This window comes from Artemia sp. Qi Xiang Cuo, chromosome 18 (assembly GCF_049724085.1).
Source record: "Artemia sp. Qi Xiang Cuo chromosome 18, ASM4972408v1, whole genome shotgun sequence".
Taxonomy (NCBI): Eukaryota; Metazoa; Arthropoda; class Branchiopoda; order Anostraca; family Artemiidae; genus Artemia; species Artemia sp. Qi Xiang Cuo.
Window position 1 is genome coordinate 4,597,363 of NC_142811.1, and position 24,451 is coordinate 4,621,813.

The 24,451-nt window shown below is 34.7% G+C and overlaps 1 protein-coding gene across 1 annotated transcript in view; it reads right to left on the reverse strand.

The window, feature by feature from the left end:
- Nucleotides 1–12,529, reverse strand: part of LOC148941140 (uncharacterized) — a 42,214-nt gene extending 29,685 nt beyond the window's left edge. The window contains exon 1 of the mRNA XM_089104316.1: nt 12,488–12,529. The gene's annotated coding sequence lies outside the window, so the exon portion shown is untranslated. The remainder of the gene's footprint in view (nt 1–12,487) is intronic.
- Between the last annotated feature and the right edge of the window lie 11,922 nt (nt 12,530–24,451).

Consider the following 24,451-nt stretch of genomic DNA (forward strand, 5'->3'; position numbering starts at 1 on the left):
CAAATGGACATCCAAAAGTCACGCAAGATCTTTAGTTTTGATAAGATAAAACCTCTTGATACTTTATTCAAACTGACCTTCCTTGATGGAAAGCTTTTTTTACGTATAGTAAAACTTAACTCAATTGTCCGCAACACAAATTAAGTCAAATTTAAGAATTTTCAATGATTTTTAGTCAAATGTATAAATAGATAGAGAGCTAAAGAGCTTTTCTATGTTTTTGTGTTTTACGCTTTTTCTTCTCACGTGCGTCAGGCCCAGGCAGGGGTTCGATTTGGGAGGACATTTGGACCTCTTAAATTTTGAAAAATGTTCTTTCTTGGTATTTTCATTGAAAAAATACAAAAATGGCGAAATTCCCCACCAAGAATTTGAATTCCCCCCCCCCTACCCCACTAAACATTTTCAGGGGCTGAAGTTGACACCACTGGTCTCAAACCAGTTGTTTTTGCCCTAGAGACCTCTGTTTTTGCATAACGGCCGAAATATTTGTATTTTTAATAATACGATTTCTTAGTAATGTTTACGTTTCCCAGTAAAATTCATAGTATTTTATTTAAGGTGGTTCAAAAGTGAGGTATAAATGTAAGAAAATGTAGGACAGAGAAAAAAGGAAATAATCCACAACCAGTGAAACACGTATAATATTATTTATTTTGTATCTGTTTTTAATTTATTTTGTGACTGTTTTTAATTTATTTTGTATCTGTTTTTAATTTATTTTGTATCTGTTTTGCCTTTTCATCTATTTCGTTGACTTTTGCAAGCTTTACCAGTTGTTTTTGCCCTAGAGACCTCTGTTTTTGCATAACGGCCGAAATATTTGTATTTTTCTCTCTTTTCTCACAGACTATGAATTATCTTGTTTGTTTATTTTTGTGTCCTCATATTTTCTAGCCTAACCTGTCTAGCTTTTTAACTTATTTATAACAAGAGAGAGACAGGAAAAAGTTAAAGAGCTATGTTCCCAATACCGCAACAGTGGAACATTTGTTCCTTAGGTTGCATGCACTCAATGGAAGATAATATAGACTATATTTGAAAACCTTATAAAGAACACCTGAATATGGTCTCAAATTTGAAAATATTTTCATTTGGTTTTTATTTAATCTATCATCTGAATCAGCTCTTTATGGTGATTAATTACAAAAAAAATCTTCTCAAACAAAGGTAAAGAGTGGCATTAAAACTTACAAGGAATAGAAATTGTTCCGTATTTAAAAGGGGGCTGCCTCCTCCTCGACCCCTCACTCTTTAGGTTAAAGTTTTATAGTGCTTCAAAATACTTCTTATTCCAATTGAACGACACTTTTGGTATGGGCAATCAAACAGTTCGTGGTAACGAACTGTAAGTAAGGAGCTACCCGGCTCAATGGTAACCGAAACTCTAGAAAACGGGTTTTTGATACCAATAGATACATCAAAAGAATTAGATTTCAATTCTGAATTCAAATAGCCTATATAAGTTTCATCAAGTTTAATCCTACCCATCAAAAGTTAGGCGCCTCAGAAAATTTGTCTGATTTTCGAAAAAAGGAGGATAGACTCCTTAAGTACTACAGAACCTTAATAAAAATTAAACCCTCAAATTCAGCGTATCATAAAACCCTACTGTAGAGGTTTCAAGCTCCTATCTACAAAAATATTGAATTTTGCATTTTTTGCCAGAAGAAAGATCACGGATGTGTGTTTATTTGTTTTTGTTTTTGTTTTTTTTTGTTTCCCAGGGGTGATCGTAACGACCCAGTGGTCCTAGAATATCGTAGGAGGGCTCATTGGAACGGAAATTAAAAGTTCTAGTGCCCTTTTTAAGTGACTAAAAAAATGGAGGGCAACTAGGCCTCCTCCCACGCTTATTTTTTTCCCAAAGTCACCCGATCAAAATTTTGAGATAGCCATTTTGTTCAGAACGGTCGAAAATATGATAAATATGTCTTTTAGGATGACTTAATCCCCCGAAGTCCCCAGGGGGAGGGCTAAAAGTTATGAACTTTACCCAATGTTAACATATAGTATAGGTTATTGGGAAGTATACAGAAGTTTTCAGGAGGGTTTTTTTCTGGTAGTGGGGGGGGGGGGGGCGGGGTTTATGTTGGAGGATCTGTGCATGAAGAAAGTTTTCATGGGGAAAGGGAAATTGCCATGAAGGGGGCGCTGGACTTGCCAGCATTATTTAATTTTCAGGAAGGATTTTTTTCTGGAGGGGGGGGGGCTAGAGGAGGGGGTTACTCTGGAGAATATTTCCGTGGAGGATGTTTCTTTGGGGCCGGATTTCCAAGCATTATTTAAAAAACGATCAGAAATTAAATAAAAAAAAACAAGTTTTTTCAACTGAAAGTAAGAAGCAACATTAGAACTTAAAACAAACAGAAATTATAAAGTATGTGAGGGGGTTCTCCCCCAAGTCAATACCTCGCTCTTTACGCTACAGTTTTTTTTAGTGCTTTCAAAAGAGCTATCTATTCTAATTAAACGGCCTTTGTGATTCAGGGGTTTGTGAATCAAATCTTTTTTTAACTTTTAACGTAAAGAGCGTGGTATTGACTAAGGGGGAACCCCCTCATATACGTAATAACATATACGTAATAAAAAAAAACAATAAAAAAAAGACATACGGCTCAATAGTGATCGAAAATTTTAAAAAAGGAAATTTTATGTCAAAAAATTTATCAAAAGAAAGGGTTTATAATTCTGATTCTAAATATATAAAATTTATTAAGTTTAGTACTACTCATCAAAGGCTACGAGCCTGAGAAAATTTACCCGATTTTTTAAAAAGGGGGGAAACATCCCCTACAAGTGAAAGAATTTTAATGAAAATCACACCGTCAGATTCAGCGTATCAGAAAACCCTATTCAATAGGTTTCAAGCTCATATCTGCAAAAATCTGCAACTTTGTATTTTTGGCTAGACGAAAAATGTAAGAATATAGAAGTTAGTTACGTAAGTTAATTTTTAAATTACGTCATAAACAAATTTAGATACATCCATTTAGCAATAGAAAAGTAAATTTTTTATGCAAATTTTGTTTACTTATTCAATGACGGTGAGCCAAAATAAAAGCTGCATTAACTAAAAAACGATCAGAAATTAAATAAAAAAAAAACAAGTTTTTTAAACTGAAAGTAAGGAGCGACATTAAAACTTAAAACGAACAGAAATTATTCCGTATATGAAAGGGGCTGTCCCCTCCTCAACGCCTCGCTCTTTACGCTAAAGTTTGACTCTGTCTCACAACTTTATTTTTTAAAACAATAAAAAACTTTAGCGTAAAGTGCGAGGCGTTGAGGAGGGGACGGTCCCTTTCATATACGGAATAATTTCTGTTCGTTTTAAGTTTTAATGTCGCTCCTTACTTTCAGTTTAAAAAACTTGTTTTTTATTTAATTTCATTTAAGAATTAGGATAAAAAGTCCAACTTTAGCATAAAAAGCGGGGATTAAGGAGAGAATAGCCCCTCTTATACATAGAACAATTTACACAGGTTTTAAGTTTTAATGTTGCTCTTTACTTTCATCTGTATTTGTAATTTTTTTATTTATTTAATTTTTGTTCGTTTTTTTTGTAGTGCATCAAAGGTTAACCTGATATATATATATATATATATATATATATATATATATATATATATATATATATATATATATATATATATATATATATATATATATATATATATATATATATATATGTATATATATATATATATATATATATATATATATATATATATATATATATATATATATATATATATATATATATATGAATTCATATACATACATAAATGAATGTATGACAGCCTGTTTTGTGGGATTTTGATTCCTGTTTCTAATATTCCGCATATTTTCAGGCGGTAATGGCTTTTAATGAGTCACTTCAAGATTATTACATTTTGCATTTTCAGAATCAGTATGAATAATTTATTTTATTGCTGCATATGTTGTAATCAAAAGTTTTTACAGATTTGGTTCCTATTGATAAGCGTTGCTCTTTAATTACAGTTTGTTGCTACTAGCTATTGACCCAAGGCTCTCTTGAATGTGAGGGAGTGCTACTACTCCCTCCCTCAACTCTCACTTTTTAATTTCAAGTGTAATATTCATAGAACGATGCTTCGAAAATAATATTCATCCCTGATAAAAATTCATCCCTCGAATATCTATTAGGAGGCAGGGGATTGGAATATCAGAAATTATTCCTAGAGTCATCATTTCCGCAATTTTAGAAGCGATTTTGTCGGACATACGAAGTTCCTGGTGTCACCTACCTCTCCTTCCTGTTATGTTTCCTGACGGTACACACTGCCCTCTCTATGAATTGCCCCCTCCGCCTTTTATTCCGGTAAGATTATGAGTGAAATCTTTTAGGTTATGAAAGAAAAGATTTTCTGCGATAGGAAGGGAGCTATCGCCCAGCATCACCCTTATTCAGGCTTAATCCAAATGAAGGGAAATTAGAGATTAATTTCTATGTCCCCCCAGACTTCTTTGTATATTTATCTGAAGGCTCATAAGGAGTTAGATTGTTTGGGCATTAATATGCCCTCCTCGAAGGATCTGGTGCACACGCCCCATCTTCGCAATGACCCACTGGCCATCCTTATTATAACTAATGCACAATCAAAAAGTTCGTGGTAACGAACTGCAAGTAAGAAGGGCAACTAGTCCCCCTCCCATGCTCATTTTTTCCTAAAGTCGCCCGATCGATATTTTGAAATAGCCATTTTGTTCAACATAGGCGAAAAATTTAATGTCTTTGAGGATGAATTGTCCCTCCACAGTACCCGGGGGAAGGGCTGCAAGCTATGAAATTCGCCCAATGTTTACATAGAAGTAATGGTTATTGGGAAGCATACATATGTTTTTCAGGGGGGAAATTTTCTGGTTGAGGGGAGGGGGTAATTTTTAGGATTTTTCAATAGAAAAATTGTGGGAGATGGGAATTTTGTGGGGGAAGGGAATTTTCCATGGAGGGAGAGCCGGATTTCCCAGTATAATTTAAAAAACGATCAGAAATCAAATAAGAAAACAAGTTTGTTCAACTAAAAGTAAGGAGCCACGTTAAAACTTAAAACTAACAGAAATTATTACGTATATAAGGGGTTCTCCCCTACTTCAATACCTCGCTCTTTACGCCAAAGTTTGAGTTTTTGTTATAAATGTTTAAGAATGACTACTGAATAACAAACGCCGTTTAATTAGAATAATAAGCTCTTTTAAAAGTTCAAAAAAAACTTTAGCGTTAAAAGCGAGGTATTAAGGAGGGGTAATCCCCTTCACATACGTAATGTTTTTGTTCGTTTTACGTTTTAACGTTGCTCTTTACTTTCAGTGGAATTTTTTTTTATTTTATCGTATATAGTGCCGTATTTGCTCATTATCATCGCTGCAGCGGTAGCTGTAACCTAGTAAAGAGCGAACCACAGCTCATAGTAACCAAAAGTTGAAAAATACGTTAAGAAAAAAGCTACCTAGTGAACAAATATTGCCATCTGACACTGACTCAGGATTGGTGACTATTATTTTGGTTTATTTAAAAGTAAAAGTTTATTGCAAAAAGAAATTTATGCTGATTTCGAAAAAAAGCACGTAACCCCTTGAAAATGGCGTCACATCAAAATGAAAAGTGCACCATTGGAATCAGCATGGTCAAAAACCTTACGCATGGAAATTACAGTCCCCGTCCTTGAACAACAGAAAAAAATCGCTTTTTTGCATCAGTAGCACTGATCTGTCGCCCTTTTTTTCTTTTTTTCTAGCAGGGCTAGGGGGTGGTCAGAGCATCGTAGAGAGATGTGTAATAGCTCATTCGATAGGTAATTAAATTTTAAGGTGCCCTTTTTAAATGATTAAAAAGATTGGAGGGCAACTAGCCCTCCTCCCTGCTGGCCCCCTCCCCCCAAAGTCATATAATCAAAACTTGGAGATAGCCATTTTGTTCAACACTGAAAGCCATTTTGAGATAGCCATTTTGTTCAGTTGAAAGATTCAATATCAATTGTTTTAGTGATGATATGACCCTTTATAGTCCCTGGGGAAAGGGATGTACGCTGTATTGGTATCGGACGTATCGATATCAAGCGTATCGGTATGGACGTATTGTTATTGGGCGTATTGGTATCACCTGGGGCGGTTTGAGTGCCTTGTCTAAAGTGGAAAATCTGGGGCTACTGGGCTACCAAAACATTTTAGAGTGACGTTTAATGGCTCATTTGAAAGCTATTGCTCATATCTACGTGATTTCTATCAATTCAACCATCCGTAAGTGTGACATAGGACTAAAAACAGGGGCGTAATTTCCTCAAAGCCCTGAGGGGGGGGAGGCAAAGGTGGACCAAACTTTCCTAGATCAAGTGAAAATGTCAGTGAGAATTAAAAAACAGCCTTATAGTACCAACAATGCAAAGAATTACCTAAAGAAAACTGGCCCATTTCTCGTAATTTTTGACAAGATTTTTGAAGCAAATAAATTTCAGATGGGAGGGGGGGGACCGGGGTTCGGAGGGGGCAGCTTGCCCTCTACCCCATAACAAATTACGCCCTGACAAAAAACAACACTTTTGGTGTCACTTCTTAAGTAGATAATGCAAATATTGCAAACATATAAATAAAATCTACAAACGAATTCATCGAATTCATCTTACATCGATGTTTTATGTAATTATATTAGCTTCTAGTTACTATGAGCCAGGGTTTTCTCTTTATTCAGTGTTCCGCTATATCCAAAGAAAACTGCATAGGTACAATTTATAATGAGCTATGTTAGTCCTTCATGTAACTCTTTTTCGATATTGTCTCAAACTGTATATTCTTTCATAGTATACTCTCGTTGGTAGCTCTGTCAGTAGAGCGTAGGCCTTGTAATCCCAAACGTCGAGTTCGAACCTCATCAGGGGTTACTTTTTCTGTTTAAATGATGGATACTGGTTTCTAGGAAAGTAATAAGGTTTTACTACAAACTTTTAGTCTCCTAGTAATATTCAGTTATTATAAGCTTCACTATTCGTTCTTTAGTTTAACTAGCTGCGGAAAAAACAAAAACCAAAATAGAATAATGTTGTTGTAGTTGTTCATTATTCGGTACAACCTCGAGAAATCAAGTTGCGCTTTTTACTGTGGCTACTATAGAATGGTAAAGAGTCTCCAAAATTGCAATTTTTGTAGAAACTGATACTAGTTGCCCTCCAATTTTTTGGGTCAATTAGAAAGGGCACTATAACTTTTAATTTCCGTCCGAATGAGCCCTCTCGCGACATTCTAATACCACTGGGTTGATATGATCACCCCTGGGTAAAAGAAAAAACTAATAAACATGTATCCTTGATCTTTCCTCTGGCAAAAAAAAATACAAAATTCCACATTTTTGCAGATAGGAGTTTGAAACTTCTATAGTAAGGTTGTCTGATACACTGAATCTGATGGTGTGATTTGCATTAAGATTCTATGACTTTGAGGGGGTGTTTTACCCTTTTTTTTGAAAATAAGTCTAATTTTCTAAGGCTCGTAACTTTTGATCGGTAGGACTGAACTTGATATCTAAAATTAGCATAAAAATCCGATTCTTTTGTTGTATCTATTGATATCAAAATTCCGTTTTATAGAGTTTCGGTTACTATTAAGCCGGGTCACCCCTTACTTACAGCTCTTTACCACGAACTGTTTGAAAAGCTTGGAAGTATAAAGCGATATTATCATTGTAATAATTATGACCCAAAACCCTTAACTGGAGGTTTGCAAGAACACCTCCCGTATGTTCCTCCTCTAAGTCACTTAATAGGGTACGCAATTAAGGTACAGAAACCAATTTATAAAATCAGATTATTAGAGGCGTGGTTCTGCTAGTACAGCATTGGACTTCAAATTAGAGTGTCTTGGATTCGATTACTAGTTGTTTCTTTCAACCACGGTTTGATCCCTTCTATATGATCATTTTCAGATAATTTCACTGTTTTTATAAATGTGATGCACTCATTTTTAAAGCATGTCCAGGGGAGGTATTTTGTCAAGCGTTTTGATTCAAAAGGGAATAGAGGTCATCCAGTTCATGGCTTGCAATGACATTTATAGTAGATCACTAAATCCGTACCCAAACGTATGGCGTAATTTTGTCAAAATCCTGTGTGTGTGGGGGGGGGTGTAAAATCTGGAGCCAATTTTCCCCAATCAGGTGAAAATGACAGATGAAACTTAAAAATAAGCTATACAGTAATAAAAAAGGTAAAGATGTACTAAAGAAAACTGACCTGTTCCAGTGGATGCTTGAATTATGCAGGTTTATCTTAGTTTTGACAACATTTTTGGAGAAACTAAATTCACCTGGAGGGGAACTGGGGTCTGGGGGAAAACTGTGGTTTGGAAGAGGCAGTTGCTCCCTCTGCCCCATAGGAAATTAAGCTCCTGACCCCAAGCCTCTACCTCTTAGTGGTTGGAGAAGCGTAGGTATGTGGCTGTGGAACCACTCAAAGTTGCATAGTAAAAGAAGGATTGCTTATTGTTATACTTACTTGTTCAAACTATTTACTTGACAATTCTACTGTAATATTCTCTCCATACACAAGATTGTGTATCCAAAGAGGAAGAAAAACAAATAAAAACAGTTCTGCAGGAGAATTCAGGTAATTCTTCCCAAATTTTTTGAAGTGAAAAAAAAACTTAGTTTATAATACCATTTATCGTACCTGCACAAGAAATGATCTTTTTTGAAATTTTGATTCATTTTTAAGTAATGAATGGCTGTTCTATTTAGGGACAGGTCAAATAACTCCCTAAGCCTAAAGGCTCATTCTGTTGAGCTAGCTAAGTTTCCCACAAACATGTTGATATGCAAACCAGTCAGCTTAGTTAACTTTTTGTGTCGAACCTACTCGCCTGGAGCTACTTTCTTAAGTGTTACTAAATTTAACTTTTTAAAACAAAGAAGTAAAGGTGTATTTTTTCTTAAAAAAAAAAAAAAAAAAAAACAACAGTATTTATCCCTAGATTGAAGGTGATTAGAAACTATATAAAAAAATAAGTTGTGAACTGAAACTCAGGAGCAACATTAAAACTTAAAACGAACAAGACTTATTCAGTAAAACAAAAAAGATCATGACAGTGTTGTTTCTAAATTAAATTTTAATCAAAAACGAGCAGAGATGAATTTAAAAAAAAAAACATAAGTTTTTCCGAGGGAAGTATTGAGCGAAGTTTAATCTTTAAAACGAACAAATATTATTACTTCACAGCCTATCTAATATATATCAGTAAAACTAGTGCAAATAAAATAACTGGTGATGTTTCCCTATGTTCGTAGGATTTCAGAAAACTAGTGCTTTACTGAAAACACAAAACAATATAAGAGTTTTGGCACGGTAAAAATAAACATTTAAGGGCACTTTTAACAGTATAAAAGTAAAGACTTTTTAGATTGTTACTTAATTTATTTATTTTTTTGTTTAATTTGGCATCACATCTGCACAATGAGCTCAGTTCAATGATTGACTGTCATTTTGGATTTGAAAAAGACATTTCATGATTATTTTGCAGACAAGTTCGAAGTGAAGGAATCTTATTAGTATTAAGCCTACATTACTTCTCCGTTTTATAGAGAGAAATAACTGGATCTCCCAAGGCCATATTATGGTTGATTTGCTCTTCATTTCGAGTAATGCTAGGTGAGACCAAGATGTTACCCGTTTAATCAATTATTTTTTATGCTGTTTAATGACTGTAAACTTATTATTTTTATGCCTCAGTTTTTAAGATAATTTTAATTGTATACTGAAAGTTACTGGTATCACAGCTCCTGTGAGACTTCGAAAAGCGTTATAGATTAGTTTGTTTTTGTGAGGCTATGTACTCACTTTTGACTCCTAAATCAATATTCTTGATTTTTTTACTTGGCTTTTGTGTTTTCAGTAAAGCGCTAGTTTTCTGTAATCCTACAAACATAAGGAAATATCACCAGTTGATTTATTTTGTACTAGTTTTATTGATATATGTTAGATAGGCTGTGAAGTAATATTTTTTGTTCGTTTTAAGTTTCAAGTTCGCTCTTTACTACCCTCGGAAAAACTGTGTTTTTTTTAAAATTATTCATAAGAAGCATCGAATGAATCAATAATTTAAAATAATTAAAATTGAAATAATTCGAAATAATATATATATATATATATATATAATATATATATATATATATATATATATATATATATATATATATATATATATATATATATATATATATATATATATATATATATATATATATATATATATATATATATATATATATATATATATATATATATTCATTGTATGCTTATACATTCTTGTATGCTTAATATATCTTGTTTGTTTGATTCTTATATGTTCGCCAGAAAATATTGCAGTTCACCTGAAAAATAAAACTTAATACCATTCCCAAAAAATTATATCTATGCTCTTTAATAGTCTGACTACACTTACACTCTTTTGATCTAGTTAAATTTTAAGAGAAGAAGTAGTTGTAGAAGTAGTCCCGAAAGTTTGAACTTAATTCCCTCAGTCGTTCTTGGGATTTTGCTGAGATGTCCAGCATACACACAGTGCGTTTTGATTTGATTTTAAAGCAACATTTAGTTTTCAAGCATAATGAGCAAATTGCATAACTGTAGAGAGTTGACCTAAACAATAAACCTAAAAATATAGTTACTATAGTTACCAGCTATGCTGAACAAAATGTCTGTCTTAAAATTTTGAGCGGAATTTTGAGCGGAAAGTTAAGGGCTAAAGAGGAGGGCAGATTTTTCCTCCAATCACTTTTGACTTTTTAAAAAGGGCACTAGAACTCAAACTTAAAACGAGCAGAAATTAACGCGAATAGGGCGGACAACTCTCTTGCCTTCTCAAGAAGAGAACATAATTTGCAATTTACGGAAAAAAACAAAACAAATGAAAGTGGATTGTTAGTTTAATATACATATGCTGATATTTATTCCTTAACGACTTAATAATTTTTGATTTATTAATGTTAAAAAAAGTAAAAACACCTAAAACGTATTTTGTTTTCAGTACAAGTGCAACTTGTGTTCGCTTTAAGTTTTAATGTTGCTCCTTACTTTCAGTTATAAAAACTTGTTTTTTATATAGCGTAAGGAGCGAAGATTTACAAAGGTGCAGCCTCCCTCATACACCGAGTAAATTCTTTTCGTTTTAAGTTTTAATGTTGCTCCTTACTTTCAGTTGAAAAAAACTTTTTCCTTTTAATTTCTGACCGCTTTACTTATTATGCCAGTATATCATTTTTCCTCCCTCCCTACGTGTAAAATTTCACCCGGACAACTCCCTCTCCGCGGAAAATTCTCCCCGCGTAAAATACCCCTACAGAAAATCCCCATCCTCCCAACAAATCTGTACATTTCCCGTTAGAGGATACTATATAATTATGAATAATGGGAAAATGAACAACTTACATCCCTTTCGCTAGGGACTGCAGGGGTCATATAATTCCCAAAGGCATAGTTATTTGACGTTTAAACTATACTGAATCTAAGTACTACTTCAAAATTTTGATCGGAGGCCTTTGGCCAAAAAAAGGCATGGGAGGGGGACTGGTTGTCCTCCATTGTTTTTGGTCACTTAAAAAGGGCACTAGAATTTTCATTTTAGTTCAAATGAGCAATCTCTGTACCTTCTAGGATTCTTGGGTCCAAATTATCATCCCTGGAGAAGAAAAAACAAAAACAAACAAATAAAACACAGTAAAACAAACATAACCCTCCCCTTACTATTTTCTTATAGAAAAGTTTAATTTTCGTATAATAATCCTTCGAAAATGATGCACCTTCTAAAGTATTTTCTGGGGTAGAGGAGGCCTGCAACGTCACCCTTTTTGTAGCACCCCACCCAGTGGCGCCCCACCCTTTTTGTGCAGATAAGGAAATAAATGTAATGTTTAATGTTACACTTAAAAGTTTTTCGTAGTAAGAGGGGATAAGTCACTCACAACATCTGTATTGTGGACTTAGTCCAAAAATACTCTCAAAATGAAGAGAAGTGGGTAAATTCTACTCCTCTCTAGACTTATATGAAGGACTTTCAACTGAAAATTCCAAAGTGTGGGGATAAAAATACACTTTTGAGGCGCAAGCGTCCCCCCATCCACAGAAAGATCCATTGACACTCCCGTAGCTGATGGGCAACAGTACACTTCAGTATATATAGTATGAGACAAATTTATACTGTTAATCTAGTCCACAAAATTTTATTTGTATAGCATAAGAAACTTCCTAGTTTGCGAAAACCTCCAATGCTGCAGTTTCACCGCATAGCCTACTGAATTACATAAACTTCCTAATGAACAAATCCCCCTTTCCTTCAACTACGTGATTTCTCTCTGGAAATCATTTGTAGTGTCAGTACATAATTTATACTTCGTTCTAAAATGTAGCAAAATGAGTAATAATTGAGAAAAAACAAACAATAGACATTTTATTTTACCAGGGAAAATAAATTTATTTCCTACCTTTGAAGTATCTCTCAATTTCGCATGCCTTTTCCTATTTAGGAACCAGTACCTTCCATAACTGCTAAACGACTAATAATTTTTCTAACGACAATGTCCCTTATTTATAATCTGCATTTTCTAACACATGCGCAGTAAAAAAAAATTAGAAATATGTGTGCGTTACAAATATCCATTTAAAACTTGGCATTTTTAGACTGAAAAATTTATTACTCCGACTATACATCTTTAAATTGACAACATTTCGGATGAGTTTTTAAACTGAAACAAGGTTTTTTAAACTGAAAGTAAGGAGCTACATTAAAGCTTATAAAAATAAAAATTATTCCCTTTATGAGGGAGACTGCCTCCTCCTCAACCCCTCGCTCGTGAGGCTAAAGTTACTTTATGGTTTAAGAAAGTTTCTTATTCCATTTCAACGGTCTTTGTGTCTGAGCAGTCGTTCTTAAGGGATTGGTGCAATAAGTCAAACTTTAGCGTAATATACAAGGGGCTGTGAGGGGGGCAGCCCCATCACGGAAGAATAATTTATGTTTGTTTTAAGTTTTGACGTTGCTCCTTCCTTTCAGCTGAATTTTTTTTTTAATTTCTGATCTTTCTCAAATCATGCCCACGCCTAACCAGGATATGATGTGGGGTGCCGACATCATGAATCCCTGATTTCTTGTTTTTAAGTTGTATATATCAATAATTATAAATTGATTGGTAGCGTCCCATTTATCCACTTTTTACATAAAAATAAAAATATTAAATTGGAATCGAAATTTTGGACGAAATTTGAATATTCAGTCAAAATTTTTGATGAACAGTAGGTTTGCTGAAAAAGTTCTTAAAAATAATTTTACAACAGAATTTTGAATGGACGGAAAGGGGTATTATTGTTCAAAAGGATAGAAATTCTTCAAGACTTTTGGTTTTTTACGGTGCTGAGGCCATTGCGATCTCTATAGTCGGGTTCTCTGATGTTTAAATGCGGGACATTGTAGACACATGTTTAAATACATTGAAACATTGTATATAAATATAAAAATTATTACCATTTAAAACTGCCGGAAATAAAACTCCTTATAGCACCTGCCAACCCCCCTCCCTCCTCGTCCTGAATAAGTTTCCTGACCACGCTAAGGATGTCCCCTCATTTTTTTACCTCTGTGTCAGTAGGCAGGTAAATTTAAATTTTATGCTACATAGAAAAATATTGTCTCAATGGGAGGGGTAATATTACCCCCCTCTGATACTAATAATAAAGGTGCAGACCAAAAATACTACCGTGAATCAAGAGGGATAGGATATTAATTCCTCATCCGCCCTTCCCTCCCCCAAAAATTTATTCTATATTTATCTGAAAGCTCAATGAGAGTTAGGATTTAGGCATTAAAATGCAATAATTGAGGCATATACCCCCTCCTAAAAAATGACCCCCCTCCTCCTGCATAATAGTTGATGCGCACTTAAATATCACCGTGTAAAATCTTAAGAAATATTAAATATAAAAAAACAAGTTTTTTTAACTGAAAGTAAGGAGCGACACTAAACCTTAAAAGGAACAGAAATTATTCCGTATATGAAAGGGGTTGTCCCCTCCTCAACGTCTCACTCTTTACGCTAAAGCTATTTATTGTTTTAAAAAATAAAGTTGTGAGACAGAGTAAAACTTTGGCGTAAAGAGCGAGGCGTTAATTACAGCTCGTTACCACGGTCTGTTTGATTAATCAAACCAGTTTAGTTGAATTAAGCTTTAAAATGAATGGTAACATTCATCTGAAGAAGGAAGGTTTTATTAAACAAAAAAAAAAAAAAAAAAAAAAAAAAAAAAAAAAACAAAAAAACACGGATCCGTGATCTTTCTTCTGGCAAAAAATACAAATTTCGCATTTTGTCGATAAGACCTTCAAACCAGTACAACAAGGTTTTCTGATATGCTGAACCTGATGGTGTGATTTTCATTTAGATCACTTGACTTTTGAGGATGTTTTCCCCCTTTTCCTAAAATATAGGTAATATTTTTCAGGCTCGTAGATTTTGATGGGTAAAATTATATTTAATGTTTTTGCATATTTGGAATCAGCATAAAAATATTTTTTTTATGTATCTAGTATTACCAAAATTCTGTTCTTTAAAGTTTCGATTATAGTTAGGCCAAGTTGCTCCTTAGCCTTAGCAAGAGTCAAAATTGTGAAGAAGTTCGAACTGTTGGATAAATCCAGTTCAGCTTTAAGTTGTTTTTTTAATTTTTCAAATTATCAAATAATAAAAAGAAAATTGACTATCAGAAATCATGAAAAAATTCTAAACAAAAATACGAAATTTCTAGGAATGTACAGCCCTCCATTCACCTCCTTACACCTTTGCTATGGTCACTATAAAATACGGTTATTTTAAAATGATAAGCAAAATTAAAAGGTTTTTTCTATTTCGAAGGTCCAGGACCTACATCTTAAACAGGAAATAAAGGGGAAATATAAGGGGAACTAAAGGGGAAATATAAGTTTCTTAGATTTGTCTGGGGCAGAAGGTGTTTCGACCAAGGTTCAATATTGATATTTTAGGCTTCAAATATCAGCGCAATATACCCATTTTTTTTACAGAATTTTTAGTTTCGGGACTCAGGGGTTGATACAACGACGCAGAGCCCAGGGGCAAGGGTTGTAAGTTATAACCTGGGGCCGTATAAAGTTTTTATGGAAGGGGTGGTCATATAAACTTTGGAGGAGGCTCATTTAATTGTAAATTCTAGTCCTCCTTTTAAGAGTAAAAAACGATCAAAGTGCAAATAATTCAGGACGGGTTGTTTGGATCTTCAAGGTGACCATATCAGGTTAATATAGCTCAGGTTCCCATAGCTCACCATAGAAGCTCAGGTTACCATAGCTCTGGTAAACAAAACGGGTTGCATGGATCTTCAAGGTGAGCTATCTCAGGTTACCATAGCTCACCATAGCTCAGGTTACCATAGCTCACAACAGAAACTCAGGTTACCATAGCTCAGGTAAACAAAACGGGTTGTTTGGATCTTCAAGGTGAGCTATGTCAGGTTACCATAACTTACCATAGCTCAGGTAACCATAGCTAACCATAGAAGCTCAGGTTACCATAGCTCAGGTAAACAAAACGGGTTGTTTGGATTTCATGGTGAGCTATTTGGAGGAAAATCGGAGTTTTTGACTTCAGAGATGTAAATGGAAAAGTACAAATATTCTAGAGACTATTGGGCTTATATTTTAGGCTGCAAATATCAGTGCAATATACCAACTTTTTTACACAATTTTTATTGTGGGATACGAAGAGTTAAAGCTTTTTGAGGCGGGGGGGATACGGAAGTTTAAGGGAAAACCAAGCTACCTAGTATCCTTCCACCTCGTATGACGGTATATCTAGGTGTCCAAGGAACAGTCAAGTCTGTAACTTAAAATTTTGGCAACATTGGGGCTGTTCTTAGCACACTAATGACTAATTACAATTACTCAAAGCCACAAATGGTGAAACCGCGAATAGCAAGTAATTATTATCATCATTTTTATGCTTTTTTATTTTAACTTCAAAATTGCAGCCAACAATTTTTGTCAAATTCACAAGACAGACACACAGTGGCAATATACCTTTTTAATTATTACAAGAGTATATCTTAAGAAAATATTTTGAGGTACTCACGAGGATCGATAGTTACGTCGGAGTTTCCAAAGCTGAATTATCGGTGAATCATCTCATCAAACAATTCGTGGTAAAGGACTGTAAGTAAGAAGCGACCCAACTCAATAGTAACTGAAACTCTAAAAAACTGAATTTTGATACCAACACATATATCAAAAGAATCAGTTTATTAAGCTTACTTCAAATATATAAGTTTCATTAAGTTTAGTGTTACCCATTAAAGGCTACGAGCCTAAGGAAATTTGCCTGATTTTCAAAAAAGGGGGGAAACCCACTAAAAGACACAGAATCTTAATGAAAATCACAACATCAGATTCAGCGTATCAGAAAACCCTACTGTAGAGGTTTCAAGCTACTACTGGCAAAAGTGTGGAATTTTGTATATTTTTCTAGAAGAAAGATCAAGGATGCGTGTTTGTTTTATTTGTTTTCCCCCTGGGGTGATTGTATCAACCCAGTGGTCCTAGAATATCGTGAGAGGGTTCATTCGAACGGAAATTAAAAGTTCTAGTGCCCTTTTTAAGTAATCAAAAATTGGAGGGCAACTAGGCCCCCTTCCCCGCTCTTTGTTCCCCAAAATCGTCCGATCAAAATTTTGAGACAACCGTTTTGTTCATCAAACAGTTCCTGGTAACGAACTGTAAGTAAGGAGCGACCCGGCTCAATAGTAACCGAAAATCCAGAAAACGGGATTTTGGTACCCGTAGATCAAACAGTTCGTGGTAACGAACTGTAAGTAAGGAGCGACCCGGCTCAATGGTAACCGAAACTCTAGAAAACGGGTTTTTGATGCCAATAGATAGATAAGAAAAATTAGATTTCAATGCTGATTTCAAATATATAACTTTCATCAAGTTTAGTGCGACCCATCAAAAGTAACGCGCCTGAGAAAATTTGGCTGATTTTCAAAAAAAGGAGGAAAGACCCCCTGAAAGTTATAGAACCTTAATGAAAATCACACCATCATATTCAGCGTATTAGAGAACCCTACTGTAGAGGTTTCAAGCTCCTATCTACAAAAATGTGGAATTTTACATTTTTTGCGGATGCGTGTTTATTTGTTTTTTTTTTGTTTTTTTTTTCCAGTGGTGATCGTATCGACCCAGTGGTCCTATAAAATCGTGAGAGGGCTCATGTGAAAGGAAATTAAAAGTTATATTTCCCTTTTCAAGTGACCAAAAAAATTGTAGGGCAACTAGGCCCCCTCCCACGCTTATTTTTTCCCCAAATTCACCCGATCAAAATTTTGAGATAGACATTTTGTTCAACATGGTCGAAAATATGATAACTATGTCTTTTAGGATGACTTAATCCTCCGAAGGACCCGGGGGGAGGGCTGAAAGTTATGAACTTTACCCAATGTTAACATATAGTATTGGTTATTTGGAAGTATTAAATAAAAAAAACAAGTTTTTTTAACTGAAAGTAAGGAACGACGTTAAAACTTAAAACGAACAGAAATTATTCCGTATATGAAGGGGGCTGTCCCCTCCTCAACGCCTCGCTCTTTACGCTAAAGTTTTGTTATTGTTTAAAAAAATAGAGTTATGAGAAAGTCAAACTTTAGCGTAAAGAGAGAGGCGTTGAGGAGGGGACAGCCCCTTCATATACGGAATAATTTCTGTTCGTTTTAAGTTTTAACGTCGTTCCTTACTTTCAGTTAAAAAAACTTGTTTTTTTTATTTAATTTTTGAACGTTTTTGAATTAATGCAGGTTTTGATTTTGGCTCACCGTACATGAATAATTAAAACAAAATTTGCATATTATATTTGGTTAAATGGCTTTCTCGAAACTTGTTTAATTTTATTTACGAACGTTTTTATTAGTAATAAATATACGTAACTTAGAATTAACTTACGTAACGAACTTCTATATTCATAAATTTTTAACACGTATATTAGGGGGTTCGCCCCCTAGTCAATACCTTTAGTCTTTAAACTGTAGTTCGAAATTTTTTTCCAGTTCTTTAAAAATGACCTCTTAATCACAATCAGTTGATCAGTTGAAAAACTTGTTTTTTTTATTTAATTCCTGATCTTTTTCTTTAATAATGCTGGGAAATCCGGCGCCCCCTTCATAGCAATGTCCCTTCCCCCATGAAAACTTCCTTCATGGAAAGATCCTTCCATATAGCCCCCGACCCTCTCCTTCCCCCACCTACCAGAAAAAATCTCCTCTGAAAAAGTCTGTATACTTCCAAATAACCAATACTATATGTTAACATTGAGTAAAGTTCATAACTTTCAGCCCTCTCCCGGGGGCCTTTTGGGGATCAAGTCATCCTAAAAGACATTTTTATCATATTTTTGACCATGCTGAACAAAATGGCTATCTCAAAATTTTGATCAGGTGACTTTGGGAAAAAAATGAGCGTGGGAGGGAGCCTAGTTGCCCTCCATTTTTTTTGGTCACTTAAAAAGAGCTCTAGAACTTTTAATTTCCGTTCCAATGAGCCCTCCTACGATATTGTAGGACCACTGGGTCGATACGATCACCCCTGGGGAAAAAAAAAAAAAAAAAAAACAAACAAACAAACAAATAAACACGCATCCGTGCTCTTTCTTCTGGCAAAAAATGGAAAATTCCACATTTTTGTAGATAGGAGCTTGAAACCTCTTCCGTAGGGTTCTTTGATATGCTGGATTTGATGGTGTGATTTTCATTAAGGTTCTATAACTGTTAGGGGGTCTTTCCCCCTTTTTTCGAAAATCAGCCAAATTTTCTCAGGCACGTAACTTTTGATGGGTAAGATTAAACTTGATGAAACTTATATATTTGTAATCAGAATTAAAATCTGATTCTTTTGATGAATCTATTGATATCAAAATCCCGTTTTCGAGAGTTTCGGTTACCATTGAGCCGGGTCGCTCCTTACTTACAGTTCGTTAACAAGAACTGTTTGATACAGACGTTTTCTGGAGGTTTTTTTTTCTGGGTGTGGTCGCAATGGGTGGCTCTGGGGTTATGTTGAAGGATCTGTTCATGAAGGAATTTTTCATGGGGGAAGGGAAATTGCCATGAAGGGGGCACCGGACTTGCCAGCATTATTTATTGGTTATTGGGAAGTATACAACCATTTTCAGGAAGGATTTTTTCTGGAGGGGGGGGGGCTAGAGGAGGGGGTTACTCTGGAGAATAGTTCCATGTAGGATGTTTCTTTGGGGTAAGGGATAGTTCTATGAAGGGGGCGCCGGATTTCCAAGAATAATTTAAAAAACGATCAGAAATTAAATAAAAAAAAACAAGTTTTTTCAACTGAAAAGTAAGAAGCAACATTAGAACTTAAAACGAACAGAAATTATAACGTATGTGAGATTCTCTCCCAAGTGAATACCTTGCTCTTTACACTACAGTTTTTTTTAATGCTTTCAAAAGAGCTATCTATTCTAATTAAACATTCTTTGTTATTCAGGGGTTTGTGAATCAAATTTCTTTTTTACTTTTAACGTAAAGAGCGTGGTATTGACTAAAGGGAGAACCCCCTCATATACGTAATAACATATACGTAATAAAAAAAACAATAAAAAAATAAACGATACGGCTCAATAGTAATCCAAACTTTTAAAAACGGAATTTTGATGTCAATAAATGTATCAAAAGAATGTGTTTATAATGCTGATTCTAAATATATAAATTTTATTAAGTTTAGTATTACTCATCAAAGGCTACGAGCTTGAGAAAATTTACTCGATTTTTTAAAGAGGGGAAACATCCCCTACAAGTGAAAGAATTTTAATGAAAATCACACCGTCAGATTCAGCGTATCAGAAAACCCTATTACATAGGTTTCAAGCTCATATCTGCAAAAATCTGCCACTTTGTATTTTTTGCCAGAAGAAAAATATACGAATATAGAAGTTAGTTACGTAAGTTAATTTGTAAAGACATCCATTTAGCAAAAGAAAAGTAAAATTTTTATGCAAATAAAAGCTGCATTAACTAAAAAACGATCAGAAATTAAATAAAAAAAAACAAGTTTTTTAAACTGAAAGTAAGGAGCAACAATAAAACTTAAAACGAACAGAAATTATTCTGTATATGAAAGGGGATGTCCCCTCCTCAATGCCTTACTCTTTACGCTAAAGTTAGACTCTTTCTCATAACTTTATTTTTTTAAACAATAAAAAACTTAAGTGTATACAGAGCGGCGCTGAGGAGGGGACAGTCCCTTTCATATACGGACTAATTTCTGTTCGTTTTAAGTTTTAATGTCGTTCCTTACTTTCAGTTTAAAAACTTGTTTTTTTTTATTTAATACATAACGAGTCAGATCTTAATGCTGAATTCAAATATATAACTTTCATCAAGTTTAGTCCTACCCATCAAAAGAAACGCGCCTGAGAAAATTTGGCTGATTTTCGAAAAAAGGAGGAAAGGCCCCTTAAAAGTTATAGAATCTTAATGAAAATCACACCATCATATTCAGCGTATCAGAGAACCCTACTGTAGAGGTTTCAAGCTCCCATCTACAAAAATGTGGAATTTTACATTTTTTGCGAGAAGAAAGATCACGGATGCGTGTTAATTTTTTTTTTCCCAGGGGTGATCGTATCGACCCAGTGGTCCTAGAATATCGTGGGAGGACTCATTGGAAAGGAAATTAAAAGTTCTAGTGCTCTTTCTAAGTGACCAAAAATAATGGAGGGCAGCTAGGCCCCCTCCCGCGCTCATTTTTTCCCGAAGTCACCTGATCAAAATTTTGAGATAGTCATTTTGTTCAGCATGGTTGAAAATATGATAAGCATGTACTTGAGGATGACATAATCCCCCGAAGTCCCCGGGGGGAGGGCTGAAAGTTATGAACTTTACCCATGTTAACATATAGTATTGGTTATAAGGAAGTATACAGACGTTTTCAGGGGGGATTTTTTCTGGTAGTAGGGGGGTGGGTGGGGGTGGGTGGGTCTGGGGTTATTTGGGAAGATCTTTCCATGAAGGAAGTTTTCATGGGGGAAGGGAAATTGCTATGAAGGGGGCGCCGGATTTCCCAGCATTATTTTAAAAAGAAATCAGAAATTAAATATAAAAATAAACAAGTTTTCCAACTGAAAATAAGGAGTAACATCAAAACTTAAAATGAATAGAAAATATGACGTGTATGATTGTGTTCACCTTCTAGTAAGGACCTCGGTCTAGGAGCCACATATTTTTTAGCATTCTCAGAAGAGATTTTTATTCTAACTACCCGACGGTGGGAGTAAGGGTCATTTTTATAAAATTGGAACAAAATGAGATTTAGCTTAAAGAGAAATGTCGTTACTTGGGGCGAGCCCCTAATATACGTATTAAAAATATTATAGAAGTTTGTTACGTAAGTTAATTCGTAAGTTACGTATATTTATTACTAATAAAAACGTTCGTAAATAAAATTAAACAACTTTTGAGAAAGTCATTTAACCAAATAAAAGTAACATTTACATGCAAATTTTGTTTTTATTATTCATGTACGGTTAGCCAAAATCAAAACCTGTATTAATTCAAAAACGTTCAAAAATTAAATAAAAAAAACAGGTTTTTTTAACTGAAAGTAAGGAACGACTTTAAAATTTAAAACGAACAGAAATTATTCCGTATATGAAAGGGGTAATTTTCTCCTGGGGGTGTTCCACGGGAGATTTTTCCACATGGATGGAAGTTCTTAGGGGGTGGACTTGTTAGGCGAAACTATACACATGGGGAATTTGCCAGAATTCTATAGAATATAAATAGACTTGCTTTCAGAATATAAAATATATTGTTTGCAGAATATAAATTTTTTGCAGAATATTTTGTAGAATATAGGCTAAATAGTTATTTTTATGTCTTGCTTTCTCTTTTCCGTCTCAATTTTACGCGTGGAGTTCTTAAGGTTAATTCTCCGGGGTAAATTTTCACCGGGATTGAATTGTCTAGAGAATATTTCTGACGGGAGGGGGATTTCTCCGTGGAGGTGGGGTCAAATTTCCCGGCATTATTTAAAAACGATCAGAAATTTTCAACTGAAAGTGAAGAGCAACATTAAAACTTAAAACGAGCAGAAAAAGCGAGCAAACCCTTCTCGCCCCCCCCCCCCTCTGGGTACGGCCTTGACAATGTAGAAAACTGATCTAATAATTATAGGAAATAATTTGTGAAGTAGCAGAAGATGCCTCAGTACAGAAATTAGAAACGCAGCTATGAATATTAGTGAATTCAATTCAATTGAATTGAATTGAATATTAGTGAAAACTATCATAGCTTGTTAGAAGAGATTTATACAAGTAAAAGGGGTTTGTGCAAGGAATTTCTGAGTGATAGGTATTGCTTGCATTAAATAAAACTGCATAAAATAAATAAAATAAAGGGAATCAGAGGTGAGGTTAAAATATGAATGTGAGGTTATAGTATGAAAAATATGAAATATAAAAGGCTAAAATATGAACGAATGGAAAGATGGGAGACGGAGTCCATGGATAAAATTGCCATGGAAATTGAAAGGAAGTAGTTATTCTGGACTTGGTTCAGTTAACAATAGGAGTGAGGCCTGAAGTAATGATAAGGAAACTGTTAAACCATTAAACAGAGATCGGGAAATAATTTTGAGAATGTGCCATGGAAATTGAAAGGAAGTAGTTATTCTGGACTTGGTTCAGTTAACAATAGGAGTGAGGCCTGAAGTAATGATAAGGAAACTGTTAAACCATTAAACAGAGATCGGGAAATAATTTTGAGAATGTGAATGAAAAACCGTCATTGTCAAACCCCTTTACAGTGGTGGATCAAGGGGAGGGGTGCCCCCCCCCCCGAGCGTAGTCTAAAGCAGTGTAATTTACCTAATTAACGCAAGTTTGCATAAATTAAACTTGTTGCTAACGCAATTTTATCGGATCAACCTATTTTGCGCCCCCCTCCCCCAATGAAATCCTGGATCCTCCCCTGCCCCTTTAGTCCTCAGTTTTATAGGTTGTGAAAATTGCCACCACTCCCTTCTCCCCAAAAACCAAAAATTTAAGTCATGAGAACTTAAAATCTACTTTTACTGTAAAGTATTTGACCAGCCTTTTAGAATCAAACTTGAAAACTTGCTAGAAAATTATTTAGTTGATAAAGTTTCTCAGGAAACTTCACATAGAGGGATAATATCATGCTTTCTATTCTATTTTCAGGATTTATAAGGGTACCTCAATTAGCAAGCTGATATCCAACCTGCAGACTGCAATGCTATCCTGACTTCAAATCCCAAGGACCACCAGTCCGGGGACTGAAAACCCTTGTTTTGGCCCGGCAGTCGTAGTCAGCACAGTAGCGCTGCCTATGTAAAGAGGGATTTGGCTTCCAGGTATTTTTTTTTCTTGACTACATTAGGTATGGAAGGGTTGGTCGTAAAAACTTTGGAGGGAGCTCATTCTACCAGAAATTGAAGGTTCTTGTGCCCTTATTAAGAAACAAATTGATTGGATGAGACCCAGCTCCCTCTTGTGTCCTTTTGGACAGGGGCGTCGTTGGGGAGGGGCTCAATAATTTGAAGAGGAAAATTATTATATAGCCCACGTCCTTTGACTATCCGGATATGGGCCCCTCCCCCTTCCCCCCTCCCCCATTAAAAATGCTGGAACTACGCTCCTGCTTTTGGATCGTATTTTTGGATCATTCATTACATTGAATGATCAGGTCAAACTTCAGAAGAACTGAAATGAGCACAAATGGGAGCAGGAATAACGCCTATAAACCTTCTAAAGGTCAAAACTTGATTTGTGCTTTATAATTGACAATTCATAGATTTGAAATCCGGGGATGAATACCATTATATATTAAAAAATTAGTATACTTTCGTTAAATTTATAGTAATTAGTTCATTTATGGTAATTATGATGATTTTCTTTCTTTCTCTTGTTGTTATGATATTTGGACAAATAAAATCACACTATTCAAAATGTATACGATTTTCAATAAAATGGAAATGGCATTTAAGCCGTTACGGATCGGAGGGGTAAGGTAACACTTCTCTTATTTGTAAGCCATTATTTTCCTTTAGATATCATTTTTTGTTGTTGTAGTATGACAAATAAAAAAAAAACTGCTCAAAATACAAATTTGTTTTCAGTAAAATATTTTTTAGTTTTTTTTTATACAAGAGGCTGTAACTGTGAATACGGGGTGAGCCGGGCCAATGAGAACCGAACTTATAAGAAATAAAATTTTGATAACAGTTATTTCCGCAGAATAATTGGATTTCCATACGGATTCCAAATAATTAAAATCCATTCAATGTACTGTTACCCATCAAAAACTAAGAGCCTGAGAAAATTTGTCTGATATTCGAAAGACGGGGGACATCCCCAAACATTCAGGCA